Source organism: Diachasmimorpha longicaudata, chromosome 12, assembly GCF_034640455.1.
Source record: "Diachasmimorpha longicaudata isolate KC_UGA_2023 chromosome 12, iyDiaLong2, whole genome shotgun sequence".
Lineage (NCBI taxonomy): Eukaryota > Metazoa > Arthropoda > Insecta > Hymenoptera > Braconidae > Diachasmimorpha > Diachasmimorpha longicaudata.
Genome location: NC_087236.1, coordinates 3,776,508 through 3,794,904, shown reverse-complemented (window position 1 = coordinate 3,794,904; position 18,397 = coordinate 3,776,508). Strand labels below are relative to the sequence as shown.

Below are 18,397 nucleotides of genomic sequence, written 5' to 3'. Positions count from 1 at the left end.
ACGTGTCAAGTTTTCCAGTTTAAAAATCACGAGCGCGAAGCGCGAGTGATTTTTCTGGAAAACTTGACGAGCTTATTTGTTTGCAGGGAACCTTGAGGGAAATATCAGATAATTTCGAAGTTCGAGTGGTATTCGGGGGATTATTTTTTGCATCCAAATCTTGGCCGATAGAATTGCACCATGAGACATAATTTTCAACGAATTGCCATTTAATCTGTCAGATACAATTGAGGGTTACTTCAACATTTGTTTTTTTTTATATATATCAACATGCAAAATTTCCAGTGTAATTTTCAAGAATATCCGCTGAAATACCGTGTTGACTATACAAAATAACGTCGAATGGTGCAATCCTATTGGCCAAGATTTGGATGGGAAAAATAATCAATAAAATTGAGCAACAGATTTTACTGTGACAGACGATTATTTTAGTTAAAAATATATAATCTCTGATATATTTTCGTAAATGTTAAGAGAAAAAAATATCTCTTTTGGGACGTATATTTTGAGGCCTCACTCTCAGATGGCCCAAATACAATTTCAGGCATGAAAATTACGTTGACATTCAAAATTAGAATAAAAAAAATCCCGCAACATAACGATTGACTAACAATTATCAACATTGAGAATTATTCTGAATTATTTCACCGAAGAAAATCGCGAATTTGGGTAATTTGTTGAATAATTCTGCTATCAGTCCCCCGATAAGACTGAATATATAATTTCAATCTTCCCACTAGTGGATTTACGTTAAAGTTTAAGATTTTAATCTACTGAAAGATCTTAGATAACGATTCTAAATTGTTGGATATTTTTAAGTGGATTTAGGATTTTTTATTTCGTTGGAGTTATTAATAATTTTGGATTTTTTTGGTTTTCCTAAATAAGAATAATAACGTTATTTTCGAGTTTAAGAGTAAAAACTTGATAGGACAACGAGTCTTACGAAGCACTAATTGGTGAGTGAAGGAAGGGAGTCTTACAAATATTACTAAGGAATAGAGGGGTGATCACGTGACTGTTAATGAATGGATGTGGGTGTAGAGAGAGTATGTTGAGATCTGAGGATCAAGGAGGGCCTTAAGGATCACCGTGAATGGGACTGTTTACAAGATTTTATCTGCGAGGAAAATATTTCGAATGACAGTCGTTTATGAGGGTATTTTAATGAATATTGGATTTTAGGAGGGACTTAATTTAAGTTTCAAAAGGAATAATGTGTCTTATATAATGGGAATTTCGGGGGTGTACGACACAGCATTCAGAATTATTTTACCAAAGAAAATCGCGAATTTGGGAGATTTTTCGAATAATCATTTGTTTGTCAAGATCAAGTGACTGTCATTTCTCTCGATTTCAATTTTCATTTACAAGTATAGAAACCAGAAAATATCCAACTGATTATTCAACTAATATTTTACGTCATTGCTTCCCTCTTTCAAACAAATCATTGCAAATATAGTCCCCAGATTTCTCCTTTTTTATTCAATTTAATGCATCCAAGCCATTCGGCTTATTCTGCTAATAGTCCCCTGATAAGACTTCAAATACATAATTTTTATCTTCCCACTACCTGAATTACGTTAAAACACAAGATTATAATTTAACAAATCACTTTGCATAAACATTCCGAATTATTCTGAATTATTTCACAAAAAAATGGTGAATTTGGGAAATTTGTTAACTAATCAATTTCTCGTGAAGGTCAAGTGATGATCATTTCTCTCGATGTTAATTCCCATTTACAAGTGTAGAAACCAGAAAATATCCAACTAATTATTCAACCAATATTTTACGTCATTGGTTCCCTTTTTTAAACAAATCATCGCCAATACAATTCCCAGATTTTTCCTTTTTTTATTCAACGTAATGAATCCACGTGATTTGACTTATTTTCCTAATATTCCCCGATAAAACTTCAAATACATAATTATTATCTTCTCACTAACTGAATTAAATGTACAACGTTATCCCCCCCACAAACGGACTTCACACGCCAAAAAAATCGCTCTCGATTCCGGAAAAAGGGTCTCTAAATTCTGACGCAATATATGCCAGAGAGATAAAGAAAAATTGAATGAAAAGCTAGCGTTCGTGCGTCACCGATACCGCGCTCCATTGACTCGTGATAATTCAATGAATTTGCAGAAATATCGACTCAATACTATTAAAAAATATCATTACCATCGATCCCCCCACCACCAATCCCCATCGATTTTTCTTCATCTCACCCCAAACCCCGTAAATAATTCCAAAGTCCCCCTCATCCCCTCAATTTACCTCATTTAATCCGCTAATTTTGCGCAAACAGTCGTCCGTAAAAGTAAAAGTTCACGATGATGCAACTCAAACAGTGAATCGACAATTTTCCCCCTTCTAATAGCCCTAAATATTATGTAAACAATTAGCCCCTCCACGTGAGAAAAAAATAAACCACAAATAAATAATGCAATTCTCACCCAAAAAAAATGGCGAACCAACAGGTCATCGACACTACCAGAATTTCTGATGAAAATCAACAAAAAAATTATGAAAACAATATCTGATCTTCACGTCACCACCACAATCCCAACCCCTCCCGTTATCACCAACTCCCCATTCCCGAAAGACCCGAAAAAAAAAAAAATATATATCCACTTCTCGGTAACACTAAAACCAACTTTAGCTGTGAATGTAAACAATCGCCCCCCACCTCAAAACACAAAGCACAGATGTCTGTAAATTCCAAGAACGCCTCGTCTCACATGTCTCTCACAACACTAAATTCAGCGTTCACTAAATAATCCTGAAGTGTCACGAAGTCTTCCAGGGTACACTGATCCGTTAATTTGGTGTCTGGAAGGGCACGTTCACGATAAATTAGGGAAAATCGTTGGGTTTTGTCGTTGGAGTCCGGAGGAGACGCGAGACGACTCATAAATCGCGGAGGGATATCGAAAATGCTGAGAGAAAAAGGACTATTTTTCCCTCCCCTTGGACCCCCTCAGGGAAAATGAGGGGCTAAAAAATTCACTCACACTCAATGATGACTATGTGCCACGGTAAATAAACAAATCACTCGATGGTACAACTCATTCGACGAGGATAAATGCTGTAAATTTTAACGGAATACGATGGAGAACGTAGTGCTCGCGTGGTGTCTCGCGTAGTACTAACCTGACGATTCCCGCCGAGGAGAGACAGAACCCGATGAAACGCGCACAATCACACGAGCGCCTCTTACGGAATCTCGGGGAGGATGAGCTGGTGGTTGTGTGTGAGATGTGTGGGTGAGGAAGGACGGGGAGGGGGGGAGAGGGTGGCGTAATGGCGCGAATACTGGGAGAGACGCAGCAGAAGGTGAAAAAAAATGTCTTGAAAGTTTGGTGGACGTCACCGGCGTTGGAGGGAGGAAAGAAGGTGGGTTTAATGGAATATATCTTGTTGGATGGAGATGATTTGGGGAAAAATGGAATTTTGTTGTTCTGATGGTTCAATTCTTCACTTTCAGAGCCCACTCTGATGAACCGGGGAGACGAGGTGATGCAATATTTTGGTGAAAATGGGTCGTGGGGTGTTTTATTGAGAATATTTTGTTGTTGGGTGGGGTGGAGGGCAGTAAGTTGGGTATTGAAATTGGGGGAATGCTCAGGGGATGGGGGTAATATGGGAGTGATTGGGATGCTTGGGTCATGGAAGGATGAGGTTCGTGGTTGGAGCCCTCAATCAACGATTGAAGCAACAGGTTAATCGGGTTGTTCCCTGAAAGGGCTGACGTACTTCGTTGGATCGATTGATTATGCTGTTGATAGTATTGAAGAAGATCGAGGGGTTGAGGCGAAAGAAAATTCCGTTTTACCGAATTTTTCTGCTTGTGTTGGTGTGACGAATGGGCTGTGGTGAATGGGACCAGAATGGAAGGTTAGAAAAAAATTTATAGCGGGGATTATTATTAGTTTTTGGGGGACGATTTCAGGTGTTGACTAGTGATTTTCAGAATTTTTGCGCTGATTGTCATTGGATGTAACTCTAGGGTTTTAGAAAAATTGAAAAATTGGAGATTTTTTGATAACTTGTTCTTTTATTTGAATTTGGGAAATTCTAAAACTATTTATTGTTAGGGTTAAAATAATAGAAGTATTAATCGAAAAGTATATAACATTTTTATTTTCATTTTATGGAGTTGTTTTGGGGAAAAACTTGATCGCATTTGGGATCGTAATTTTTTCCTCGATTTAATTAGATTTTTATTTTTTTCAGAAATCAGGGATTTGTGGGGAAATCAACATTTCCGTTGCTGTTGATGATTAGAATCTGAATTGGTGATCGTTGGAGGTGGAAATCAGGAATTTTTGGACACTTCGTAAAGGTAACCCACCAGTTGGGGAATAATTTCTATTATTTGTTTATAAGAAGGACATGTTTTTAACAATTTTAATAGTTTACGAAATTTAATTTTGATAATATTGACTGCGTATGAATTTTTTTGAATTTTACTCATACGATTTCGTTGGAAAATTTGTCAATTGAAAATATTCAACTGCAACGTAACCGATCCGTGGAATACACGAGAAAAGTTCCCATTTTTCAAAAAGTTCTATCTCAAATTCGAAATGAACAATCTCAAATAGAGAGTGATCCTGTTGCAGCGACTTTTTTCAAACTATTCACCCTAAAAATTAAAACAAAAAATGTTGTGTAAATATTTTACGCGACAAAAACTTTAAAAAATCAGAAAATTTTAGATTTCAGTAAAAATTTAATGGAATCTTATGCGGTATTCTAATGAACTTTTCTAAATTTATTCAAATTTAGAATCTACGTTGAATACGTGATGTCCAATTCCGTGGAATTTTTAATGAAATTGGAAATTTCGTGATTTCTTTTAAATCACTGCCCTCGTTTATCCAAATTTTCTCATTTTTTCTGTATTTCCGAAGAAAAATAGAATGAAAATTTACAGTTCCGTTCGGTTTCTCCTCGAAATTCTTGAATCTCAACGCCAAAATGTTCTGAACGTTCAAGGGAATTGGCCCACCATAAAAATTTTCAAAATTTATCGCGGAAAATTAATACAAAATTTATTAACACTAGACACAGAAAACAGTCAACACAAATTAAAATTATTAACTTACAAATTTCGTGTCTTCCCCACCATTTTTTTCCGCTCATTAAAAATTACTCTAAGAAGAAAGAAACACGTAATTGTCGCATCGATAATTTACATAAAATTAGTGAACTAAATTACCTTTTATAATTATATCGATAATCAATAAGTCCCACGACTATTTGCCATTATATAAGACTATTTGCCATTTCTTTTGTTATAAATCAGGAGACCAAATTAATTTCTCATTATCGTATAAATGAGTAATGAAAAAACTAAGAAAAGTGAATGCTTTCATCTCAAATAATTCGCATAAATTAATTTATCGTTATCTTAAGTTATCATAGTAATGACAACGTTTGACGTCAGAAGCTGTGAAATTCTATATAATCTCAGCTCTTCGGTGAAAATTACCGTACGATAGACGCAACTGCTGAATCGCTAATTTTCCTGTCACTGCAGAGTTTAACTCATTATTTTTTCGGCGCATCCCTGGAAATATTTAATTAGTGATACAGCTTTCATCATTAATTAAATAAATATTCGGTAGTATCTGCCTTCACTAACTGATTAATTGACTAATATATTTTTTATCACCATCTCTATAGACAATAACATTTTTATAATGTTTATTCATTATCACAATAATATTGAGATGACGATAATAATTAATTAGTAGTTTATCTGAATTCTTTCATGAATATTTAAAAAAATATCGTTAGAAATTGCAGGTGGCCCAGCTAAACAGTAATAATTAGAATAATTTCTAAAATATTTAATTATAGAGTAAGTTGAATGGAATATTAATAACTTTCCCGCTTTTCCTACAGTGTCGACAACACAGGAAAAATTCTAAAATTACCACGGGACTATTTAAGCCTATATACATGTTGTGTATGGGCTTAAATGTATAAGCAACAGTTTGATTAATTATTTTCATCATTAAAATTCTCACAGACTATCAGAGGTTTTGTTGAGAATATGTTTATGATTATTTTTCCCACCCAAATTTCAGCCAATAGAATTGCACCATTTGTTGATATTTTGTATAGCCTACCTCGAATATCAGCGATTATTTTTCCCATCCAAATCTTGGCCAATAGGATTGCACCATTCGACGTTATTTTGTATAGTCAAAACGGTATTTCAGCGGATATTCTTGGAAATTTCACTGGAAATTTTGCATGTTGATATATATAAAAAAAAACAAATGTTGAAGTAACCCTCAATTGTATCTGACAGATTAAATGGCAATTCGTTGAAAATTATGTCTCATGGTGCAATTCTATCGGCCAAGATTTGGATGCAAAAAATAATCCCCCGAATACCACTCGAACTTCGAAATTATCTGATATTTCCCTCAAGGTTCCCTACAAACAAATAAGCTCGTCAAGTTTTCCAGAAAAATCACTCGCGCTTCGCGCTCGTGATTTTTAAACTGGAAAACTTGACACGTTCATTTGTTTGCAACGAACCTATCGGGAAATATCCGATAATTTCGGAGCTCTTGTGGTATTATATGCGATAATTTTTTGAATATTTTGGTAAACAAACGACACTTAACCAAATAAACCTCTTTTCATGTCATGGCACAATTCTCTTGGCCGAAATTTGGATAGGAAAAATAATCCCCTGAATACCACTCGAGCTTCAAAATTATAGAATATTTCCCTCTAGGTTCCCTGCATACAAATGAAGTCGTCAAGTTTTTCAGGAAAAATCACTCGTGCTTCGCACTCGTGATTTTTTAGCCTGAAAAACTTGACTCCTTCATTTGTTTGCAACGAATCTATCGGGAAATATTCGATAATTTTGAACCACTTGTGGTATTATATGTGAAAATTTATAAATTTCTTAATTTTTTCAAATTTTTCCTGGATATTCCATAGATATCTCAATTCAAAACGATCTATTAGTCGTGCAAATATTAATGGAAATAATATTTCTGCTGATGTCAACCCTCGTGTGATCTTCTCATCTCATCAGGAATACCCCAAGTGGAAATTCAGCTCAGGTTCAGATCAAAGTCGCATCAAATCAGACCTGACGATGGGCCAAAAATTGATCAAATAATTGTATCAGGTCCTGACCAATTATCTAACGGCGTTTCTCATCAGAATTTGATCAGATCAAATTGATTTGATTTTGATGAACTCATTGGACGACTGATCTATCAGCGGCCTGAGCTCAGACTGAAATCACATCCACTCCAGATTCTGATCAGGATCTCCTCAGTGCTGCTGGTGTCATTATTTTTTAACAAATTCATTGGATCAAAACCTGATTAATTTCTGATGAGGACGACCTGATCAGGTGAAACGTATCTATGATTCGATCAACTTCTGATCCTAACTCAGACTACCTGACGTGTATTTCCACTCGGGGACCTTTAGGAGAAAATTCCCAACCCTCGTATCCTCGGTTTTTCATTCTCAGAACAGCGCCAACCTTCGCCCTTCGTCATTCTGACGCCGACGCAAAAGGCGTAGGCCCGATCTCATTTCATCCACCCACAGCATCTCTCCCGTTTCTTCTCATCAGTGAGAAGATGCCGTTTCGCTACGTTCTTGTTATTGAATTGCTCGCAAAAACATTTCAGAATGTGAATGTGGATTTGTCTTGTGTCAGGGCGTGATATACGAAAGCGACGTATTTACAGAGAATGGGAAATGAAACAACAGAAGGAGACGAGAGTCACAGAAGGAAAATTACTTTGGTCTCGTGTTGATATCATAAATACAATAAACACTTGAATATTATTGCACTAAGCAAGAAAATTAGTGAATCATAAATATATTTTTCTGGATAGTGGCAATGAAATATTTTTTTACAAAATTCCTTGACTCTATCTTTATGATTTTTAATTCCCAGGCAATATTTTTTACAAAATATTTCTTTAGAAAAGGATTTTTGACACTATAAAATAAATAACAAATACCTTTAGGAAATATTTTTTTGCGAAAAAAATATATTTCACAAAATATTTCTTTACTACTTTTCATAAAAAATCACAAGAACTCAAAAAATTTGACTTCCCTCAAATTAGTAGACAGAATTCTGCAGCGAAGTCAAAACTTAATTAACAATTGACTTATCTTCAACGTTGTTTCCTGATGAATATCTTAACAATTCCGGGAAATGGGGGAATTTCCATAATAACCATTTTTGTAGGGAAAAATAAGCTCTACAAAAAAGTCTCTACGAAAATTCGTTCATTTCTTTGAGATTTTGGAGATTTTCATCAAAAACCGAGACTCAAAATAGATGAACTCATTTTACCACTTCACTACAAAATTTTCTATTATTATTCTAAAAAGAAAAATGTATATTTAAAATATTTTTCATGAATTCCTTTTTTGTTGTGTTCATTCTCGAAATTCTACTCTGAATAACTTCCTTATTTGGGAAAAATTACGTTATCAGTAAAAAAAATGACAGAATTTCTTCAAATCTATCAAATTTCATTTCCGTAAAATAGAGAACAATTTTTAACCCACGAATTTCACTTTATTTCTCTTCTGTTAGAACTGAAAATCTGTCATTCTGTCGAAGAATGATTGAAATCAACGGGAAAATGTCCCCCTAAATTCCGACATCATCCTGACAAATCAGGGGGAATAACCGTTGATTGATGAATAGATTCTCCTGTTAGAGGGAATACAGTAGAAATATCAGCTTAGAATCAGACATAGAAAATTCAAGTCTGGTATATTAATACTAAAAGAACACATTGAAAGCCAAAAATCAAAATTCGATGGAGCTAGTCCTGACGTGGCAAATCATTCAATCCTGTAAAAAAATTTTTGATAAAATGATCTTGCAAATTGGTCCTGTGCAATCTAATTCCTTTGGACGATGTCCGAAAGATTAAAAATCCTACCCCCTGAGCTGGACTCGAACCCGCGCCCCACAGGACCCGTCGTCCGGCCGAGTCATTTAACCAATTCGGCCACTGTCGTCAGTGCCTTTTAGTAGTATTTATTTATTTATTTATTTATTCCATCTATATCCTACTCGAATTTTTTCATTATCTTTGCGGTATCCTGGACCGACTTCCTCCCCAATCGTGTCGCATGTACCCCCTGTACCCTTCAACCAGTGGAATTAATCCCATCGCCTCCAGAACCATAATAATCATAATCATTAATCATCACTAATCACCACTTGCCATCCACCGTAACAAAAATGGCGAAAGGTCAATTGTCATTTCACGACGTCACGTAAAATCCATCAATCCGTCGCCCAAAAACCGGAACAATCCCCAAGCCCCACGAGACATTCCCAATCCCTCGATACCTTGACTCCTGCACGGAAACCTCGTCCGGAAGTATTGCATCACCCAGTTGAAAGCGCCTAAACGACATGTATCGTGTGCCGGATGTTAAAATTCCTCCAACTAAGCGAAAGAACTGAACTGAACAAACCGAGTAATCCTCCAAGAGGATGTGAAACATCGAGAAATCCTGAATGAACTACGATGCAAAAGCCGTAGCGGAAGGAAGACCAAAGAATAGAGTCAAAACTCACTGTGAAGAGGTGAACGAGAAAAAAAAAAAGTCGCCTCCAAGGCACCGTGATAAAAGCCAGAATGAACGCCAAAATGAAAGCGAAACAGTGAGGTAGAATTTGCAAAAGTGTGTGTAGTAACGACTGCGATAGTAGTAAAATCACCGGGCGGAAAGAGGCGCTCGAGGGATGCAGGAGAGACCAGATGGTGGGGAAATATCCGACTACTGACGCGATGAGGGAAAATGGTGGTGGAAGAATGAGGCGGGAGAAACCAAGAGGCCGGAGTGGAATCGGTTCAATAAATTCACCGGCCGTTGGCCGACAGGCACACCGATAAAGACAGAAACACCGAGCGACAGAAATTTACCAAGAATGGGAGCTTCAAGTTGACACGAGAGAGCTCAACTAATGGACACCCAGGTCGATTGGAGTGAGACAGAGGGACAACAAACCCACGCCTGCGCCACGTGGTGGTGGTGTGACGCGGTGGTGAGTGGAGAATGGCAATTTGCAGAGACCAAGTACTGAAACGAGGGAGAAAAGAGAGGAACAAATGCTACGGGGAAGATAGAGATGGAGATGCTCAGACTGTGTAGTGAAAAATACGGTCGCGATGGGGGGGGGGGGCGGCGGTAGGAGAGTGATATATATTTGAAGGTATATGCGCTGAGTTCAGAGGACTACCGGTCGATAGCCTCGAGAGAGTGAGACAGAAGGATAACAATACAACGTGGCTCGATGCTCGATAACTCCCGCGGTAAATACCAACGTACTAAATGCATTCCATTGGCCAGTTCACAGAACCCAAACTCCAAAACGCCCGGAGCACATCCACAAACTCGTGGGTTAATGTTACATTGTTGTTAAAGGAAAGGGGGGGGGGATTGTTGGTGAAGTTGCATCGTATTTCAAATAATTTCCACTGCATCGGGTTATTTATGCTGTTGTTTCGTTTTGGTTTATGAGCTCGGTGGACGGGCTGATACGGTACATTATGCGCCTAGGATTGTAAAGTATTTTTGGTGCCTTCGGCGGTGGGTGGAGTGATGGAAGTTTGAGAATAGTTTGTTTTTGATTCTGCGTTACAGATTTTTTGTACGGGGAATCAGTAGTCGGTGGTCAGTTTATTTTTGTTTGATGTTACAAATGTCTTTCTTTGGTTTACGTTGGGGCCTGTCAGTCCCTGTGTGCCCTTAATGACCTTGATAATACGTTCGATACCTCGGGTATGTAATTACTGGATTTGTTGAATGATGAAGGGGGATTCGTTGACGTCGGATGTGGGGAATCGAATGCGTCGTATCTTCGTTTGTCAAGGGCTTTTGTTGTACCCTCAGGAGGTTTTAAAATAATTATTTTTCATTTGTTGTTAGATCTAGAGGCCCACAAGTTATTTATTATCGATAACCTTGAGGACTATTCTCATATTTTCGCAGTTGAGGTCATAGATAAATACATTTTACCTCGTACGTAGTTTTAATCCTTAAAAAAATCTTTGTAATCACTAAAATTATCGAAACGTTGTGAATGTGGGTTCCAAGTAAATAGCGCCAAATGGTCCCAGAATATTTGAACCTTTATCCCTACAGTATTTCCACCCCTCACATCTCCAAAAACCGCTCCTTAAGACATCTCTTAATTATCTTATGCAGTTCAGTTCTAAAACTCGCATTAGTCGAGCAATATCTGACCCATCTGAAGAGTATATCACACCCTCTGAACCTGTCGCCATTTTCGCTATTTTCTGAACATTTTAAGGATAAAGATTATTTTGTTAATTGACTCGTTTAACACCCCATGCAAATTACATATTTAAGTATATTGAAGACAACTGAATGTTGAAGAAGTTAAGAAGATAATTTACAGAGATTTTTAAGAAAAAAAAATCTTTTTTTTGTAGCGAAATAAAACAAAAGTTTAATTTCGCTGATTCATTCATCAACGTCTTCATTCATTCACTGGAGTTCTCATAACCTCCGCATTCCCTATCTTCAACTTCATCTTTTCTTCTCGAACAATTTCATCCCCTAAAATCGACTGTTTACTCTATCGAATAAAATAAAAATCCATCGATTTAAAATGAAAATTATATTTCGCAGTCACTTCGCAAACAACAAATCACTTATTCGTTCATTCATTAGTACCCTCCCCCTCTAAAAATACCCCCCCCCCAAATTCTACATCTTTTCGCAGCAAAACAAATTTGTACGCGTGACTCAATGTTAATAATTTTCTCCCCTCATATTTCTCATTAGCAATAACCATCGAAGGCCGTTTGATTGACTATTCAATCACTCTAAATCATCGTCATTGCGAGCTATTTTGACACACCAATAGCTCCGATAATACCCAGCCAGAGGTTGGATTTGAGGTCACGCTGTGGCAATGGGTCAACCGGACTCGCACCAAATCCATACCTTCGGTGAATTTTTTTTTTTTTTTTTTTTTTTTTCAATTAAAATTTGTTTTCCCCCCGATAAGCTGCAGTTTTACAATGTGCATTCATGAGAATAACCTCCCCCTCTGTCACTCCTCACCACCCTCTTGTGCACCACGCCTGGTGCGAGACGCCGGCGCGCTGTTCTGCGCAAAACAACGAGAGACGCCCTATACCAATGGGGGGTAAGACGAGGAGGGTAGATGTACGATGAGCGAAATAGAATGATAACAAGTCCCCATCGATCGGATGAAACGTTGCCTGGACAACACAGAGCTCACGTCTCTCGAGTGTTACGAAATTATATACCAATGACTGCATTCACATCTGACAATGGCATTTTCATTTTTTACATTTTCATCCCCCCAACGGTAAATTATTGATACGAATTGGGAGAATTGTCACAGATTTGGGGGGATAAATGGAAATACGGTTGGAATTTTTGATGAAAGATTTTCAAATGACCTGAATGGACATGGGTGTGGATCAATGGGTGCAACGAGGACGGAGAGAAAACAAACTGTAGTGGAGCGTTGAACCTCTACCCCTGATACTTGAAGTATCACACGACCTACGTCGTCCCTTTCACCCTTGTTCGAGGGAGATCGAAACCGCCGACCGAGCTTACTCTCGTTTTATCATACGACACAGACCGTTTTTTTACGTCGCAAAATCATCGATGGAATTGTAGTCATTAAAATGCATTGAACGGGTGGATAGATGCGGGTCTCGAGGAAAAATGAATTTTCTTGTTCTGGTAAAAGGAAAATGCAGATTTTTTGAAATTTCCGAGATTGTGAACTAACCCTGGTTCGAACTGAGGCATTGCCGACAGTCGGCCGAGGTTCGGCCAACAGTTGGTCGAGTGTCGGGCGAATGTTGGCCGTTCAGCATTGCCTTCCCAGGAAGTAGGTCAGTCAGACTCTTCGATATTTTCGATAATTATGGAGTACAATCGATAAAAATGTTTTTTTCATAAAAATTTATTCAATTGAGAGAAGAATTTGATTTGGAAAATGAGATATTTTTGACTGAAGCTTTTCAAGGGGAACCTGGTTCTAGTGCCGAAGGAACGAGGTTTGTAAATTGGAAAAGATTTTGATCTTTGGGACTTCTCCATTGGGACCTGGCTTCCGTTAACATTTTTCTCGTCCTCGGATACGGAAAGAAACCTCTAAATTTTCGGTGAATGCCTTCGCTAGACAAGCAATAATTATAAAGACAGGCCAAAGTAAACCTTCAATTTTCATGACTCACGGTTTTCAAAATACCTGAGTTCCTATGCGACTGAGCTCATCCTGAACCCATTTTCTCACACCTGCCGTTTCTGATTCCTCGAAAACTAAAGAATAGTCCCCAAGACCAAGCGATACCTTTTTCCATGACTTACCAAGTGGATCCTTTGGGCCTCATCTTTTGTATTCCAGCTACCTCCTACCTTAGCCCCTCTCCTTATCCCCCTAAAATTCATTCGAAGAAATTACGCTTTCTAATTTGTAACTGAGCGAACACGAGTACACTTTCATCTATTCCCACCCCTCGCAGAATTTTCTTCTCAATTTTTTTCAATTTTCAAAATGAGTTCCATCAAAGATTTCGTAGAGAACAATTTGACTGGAGACTCAAAATATTATCGATTTGTCTCCCATAATAATTTGTCTATAAAACGCCTTATCGTTTAAGATACCTTTTACTAAAATAGTTAAATTATAAAATTCGGTCTTAATTAACAAGATAATTCATTTAAGTGTCAGCGATTGCGTTTTTAATTATAAGTCCATCGACTTTTCGCCATTTCGTGTTTAATTTCCATAGTTTTCTGCCAAACAGAACTGATTAGGTTCCAATCAGGTTAATCGTATTGCTCTAGAGGATAATTATGACGCATATAATCTTAAATCAGCTTCATTAATTATTCTTGTCTATTAAATACACCTGATTTTTTAGGGAAAGAATTTCCACGAAATTTTGATATTGAAGACAAATACTTTGAACAATACTACTATGTATACGAAGAGAACTATTTTTAAAAAATTACGTATCTTTTCCGTAATTCTGGAGCGAAATGCAGTTGTCGGAAATTTTACTGTACGACCGCGGAATTTTTCCTGAAATTTCCATAATTTTCGTTGAAATTAACTGTCAAAAATTACGAAAAATTTCCCCGTCGATTCCCTTATCGATAAACAAACTGCGAATTCCGTAATTTTAACGAAATATTTCTCGCAGGGTAACATAGCAAAATCACCATTGGATAATCGCGAATTTATTTTTAAGCAAAGCCATTTTTTAAAATCAGCTGTGCAAAATTAACGAAATAGTATTTTGTAGAAGATAAGAATTTAATTTTGCTGTCATAATACGTAGAAAAGCGAATCGAGTATTTCAAAAGTTTATTGATATTTAGTATTTAGTTGGGACATTCATAGAAAATTTTGAAAAAAATCTTATAGGAGGTAAAAAATTAAAATTTACTGCGGAAAAAAAACTTGAAAAATTACACAATAAAATAGAGAGGAGACGATTTTAGGACGTCTTGAAATCCAAGTATGGCCGCCATTGCAATACTCATTTCGCAATTTTTCATCGCAGCTTATATATACCATTATATGTGCGCATATACCAAAAATATGTGACATAAACATTACATATATGTAGCATATATGAGGTATACAGTATTTTTGGTTAATTTACATATATTTCAAAAAATAAATCTCACATATGCCCCCACTATGTAATTTTATCATTGCAAAACATGCGAAATATATCTGTTTGATTTATATTTTGTCACATATATTACACATATATTTCGCATACCCCATTTTACATGTCATATGATTCAGATATACGCAAAATATATTTCCACATGAATTTTTCTTCCTCGCAAACTGGCGTCACCCAATTTATTTATCATCATTTTGCCACTTAAATATTCTTCTGACAAGACTTTATTTACTTAAGCGAATTTTTCAATGGAAATCTCGGGCATTTATTTATCCACAACAAATACCATTGACAAAATTATATTTTCTGAGTACATTCCTCCCGTTATATTTTTTCTACTGTCCCTTGTATTTAAACTACACATGTTGTATTCACCCTCCGTTACACTGTTGTCTGGTCTACTCGAGTTTCCCCGGCGCATCATCTTATTATCTCGTTTCATTCTCCATGCGAATACAGTTGGGGAAGGTCTGGTATTAACGGTTCGAGGACCTCGCCAGATATCGCTCGAGTGCGCGTATAGTGTAACCGTCGTGCGCGCACTCCGAGGGTTAGTCACCCTTCGCAGTTTTTTTTTGTTCACCACTCGAGTGGTGCGGAAATTTGAAATCCGATCTGTTCGAGGGTTTTACATTAAAGAAATATTATTTCAATTAAGATGGAATTTTTTATATCTTTTGTATATTACAGGGTAATTATTCTCGAGCAGAGAGAAATTTTGGTAATAATTACCGTTCCATTTGGTAAATGTGTTTTTGGATTTTTTTAATATGTGAATATGTACTTTAATTTTTTCCGATGAGAAATGTTGTTTTGGTGAAAATCAGTAATTAAACTCATGTCAAACTTTGCGGTTTGAATGGAGTCCTTTGTGTCTAGATAAAAATTGTAGGTCTTGTTTAGTCAGTTTTACGATGATGTTATAGTAATTTACATCTATTGTCAAAATATAATATAAATATAAATAAAACTATTCAAGGTTATAACGATAATAGGGGGAATCGCAGGGGAATGAAAGTAATCTTTGTAATCACATGATTACCACATTGATAATCGCATTCTGATAATCAAGTGGTAGTTGTTAATAGTCACTGTCATAAGTTATAGTCAGTGTAAGTCATCATTTAGTCATTCCCAGTCAGTCCGTCAATCTCAGTTTTCGAATTTCCCGCGCATCAGTCCTGCCAAGAGTGAAACAAAAAATTCCCCAAACGATTTTTCTCGGGATTCCCCTTGTTTATGGTTTGTGAAACGCAGCGTAATCGAGGAAATAATTGGTAATCACCGAATGTAGTCGTGGAAATTATTGGTAATCACAGTAACCACAGAGACAATGAAAGTCACGATAATTATTGCAATCTCATAATTACCACGTTGATAATTGCATTTTGATAATCAAGTGGTAATCGGTGGTAGTCACCGTCATAATTTTTAGTCAGTGTAACTCATCATTTGTTCAACCATGCCCAGTCCGATCGGCAATATCGATTTTCAAATTTCCCGCGGCATCAGTCTTACCAAAGGTGAAACAAAAATTCCCCAAACGATTTTTCTTGGGATTCCCCTTGTTTATGGTTTGTGAAACGCAGTGCAATCGATGAAATGATTGGTAATCACCGAATGTAATCGTGGAAATGATTGGTAATCATCAAATGTAATCGTGGAAATTATTGGTAATCACCGAATGTAATCGTGAAAATCATTGGTAATCACATAGACAATGCAAGTCAGAGTAATCAATTGGTAATCACGCATAATCGATTACACCTGGTCTAACTAATAAGAATATTATCCTACTACCAATGATGATTGCGGCAAAGTCGGGACTGATGGTAACATTGTCCACCGACGGTCACAAACAATGATCGATGAATTGAGAGAATTGAATTTGATGAGAAGTTCAATCGGATCAATTTGAATTGATGTGATTACGTTCCATTTACTGATCTCCGATTGTCCTACTTTAACGACAATAACCACTTCATTTCAAGAGCAATTTAACTTGGCCCCGGACGGTGCGACGAGTAACGAACGATGAATCAATCATCCCTCCATTGAATTTTTGTTTCTGGGCGTCTCATGGGCGGTTGTTGTTCTCTGTTAATTTATTGAGGTCGAATAACAACGTGATCGTGGACAGATATGGCGCATAACAGAATAAATCCGGACATTTAAAATACTTAACTTAATTAAAATAATCTTTAATTACGATTGTAGGAATGTTGACAGAACTTTTTGTTAATGAACTTTCTTATCCGACATCATTTCATAGAAACTCCGGGCACTTGTTCCAACAACTAAGTGACCAAATTATTATAAATATATTCCTCTTCCAAAATAATTTGATATTAATATTTAAACCAACTTCAAGTCCCTGAAGTCGTCAATGTTTTGTCAATCGTGTTGATATATCTCCAAAGTTTTTGGATTTCCTTTCGACCTCTTTCATCGTCAACTATTTTGAAATAAGTTTGCGGAAGTGAAAATAAAAGTTGGCGTCGTGCTATGAAAACACCAAAAGAAGAAAATGATTTCAGAATTTTCTCGCATATTTCGAAAACCAAAAAAATGTCAACTTTTTATTCCCATTTTTTAGCTAGAGATCCTAAACTTGTTGCACATTCGGCGACTACCGTCCAAACCCTAACGTAAACTATCCCCATTCTCCTGATCCATAAATTACCCCTAAAATATGGAACGATTAAATTTGAAATTGGAATTTTTACGACTGACAATATATAACCCTTCATCGCTGTTAAACTTCACAAGCGCAAAATGAGAGGATATATTTATATCCGTACGATGTAACCTGGAGTATTATTCCAAGAACTACAGCGACAATGTTGTCGGAGGTGAGGTGATGTGCAGCCATACGGTGATATAAAAAATGAGAAAGCATAAATGCCAAGTTGAAGAGGCGGGAGAAGAAGATCGTCGAGGGAATGGGCGATGGATTTACGACGAACGTCACGAAATAGCACGGGCTGTGAAGGGGCATCATATCAGAGTGAAATGGCCGTCGCCCAGGCACAGCCTCGTAAAACCTAATGAACCCCTTTTCCATCGTGGATACGTTCATTTTGGAGTTTCAATTTTGGAGGGGATGGTCAATAATACCTTGACCGTGGGATCGGGCCACTGGAAGAAATTCTGGCCTCCGAATGGGTTAATTGGAAACATGAGATAGGCACATGAGAGTGGAAAACGAGGTCAGGTAATGAGGTTTCGTCTGATCAGGTCAGTTCTCATCAGAAATGGATCAGGTGTTGATCCAGTGATTTTTAGAATTCACCTGAACCCCAGTCCTCAGATCCTGATCAGAATCTGATGGATGTCTAAATTTCATCAAAACGTCCCCAAAGTTATCAGAAACTCATCCTACTGTACTCTGGTTCGAAATAAAGCATCGCCGACGGTCGGCCGAGGGTACGCCAACATTGATCAATAGTCGGCGGAGAGTCGGCTCACTGTCGGTCATTCCTCATCTTCTACCACGGTAGTCAGTTGGCTGAAAAATAATGGCCCCTGCAGCACTGAGGAGATCCTGATGAAATCTCATGGAGATGTAAATTACATTCACAATTTTCCGAAGTTATCAGAAATTTATCCTACTGTACCCTCGTTTGAAAGGAAGCATCGCC

At 37.1% G+C, this 18,397-nt stretch overlaps 1 protein-coding gene across 1 annotated transcript in view; it reads right to left on the bottom strand.

Moving 5' to 3' along the window:
* LOC135168092 (growth factor receptor-bound protein 14-like) overlaps positions 1-3,161 on the bottom strand; it is a 299,386-nt gene extending 296,225 nt beyond the window's left edge. The window contains exon 1 of the mRNA XM_064131986.1: positions 2,460-3,161. The gene's annotated coding sequence lies outside the window, so the exon portion shown is untranslated. The remainder of the gene's footprint in view (positions 1-2,459) is intronic.
* Positions 3,162-18,397: the final 15,236 nt, after the last annotated feature.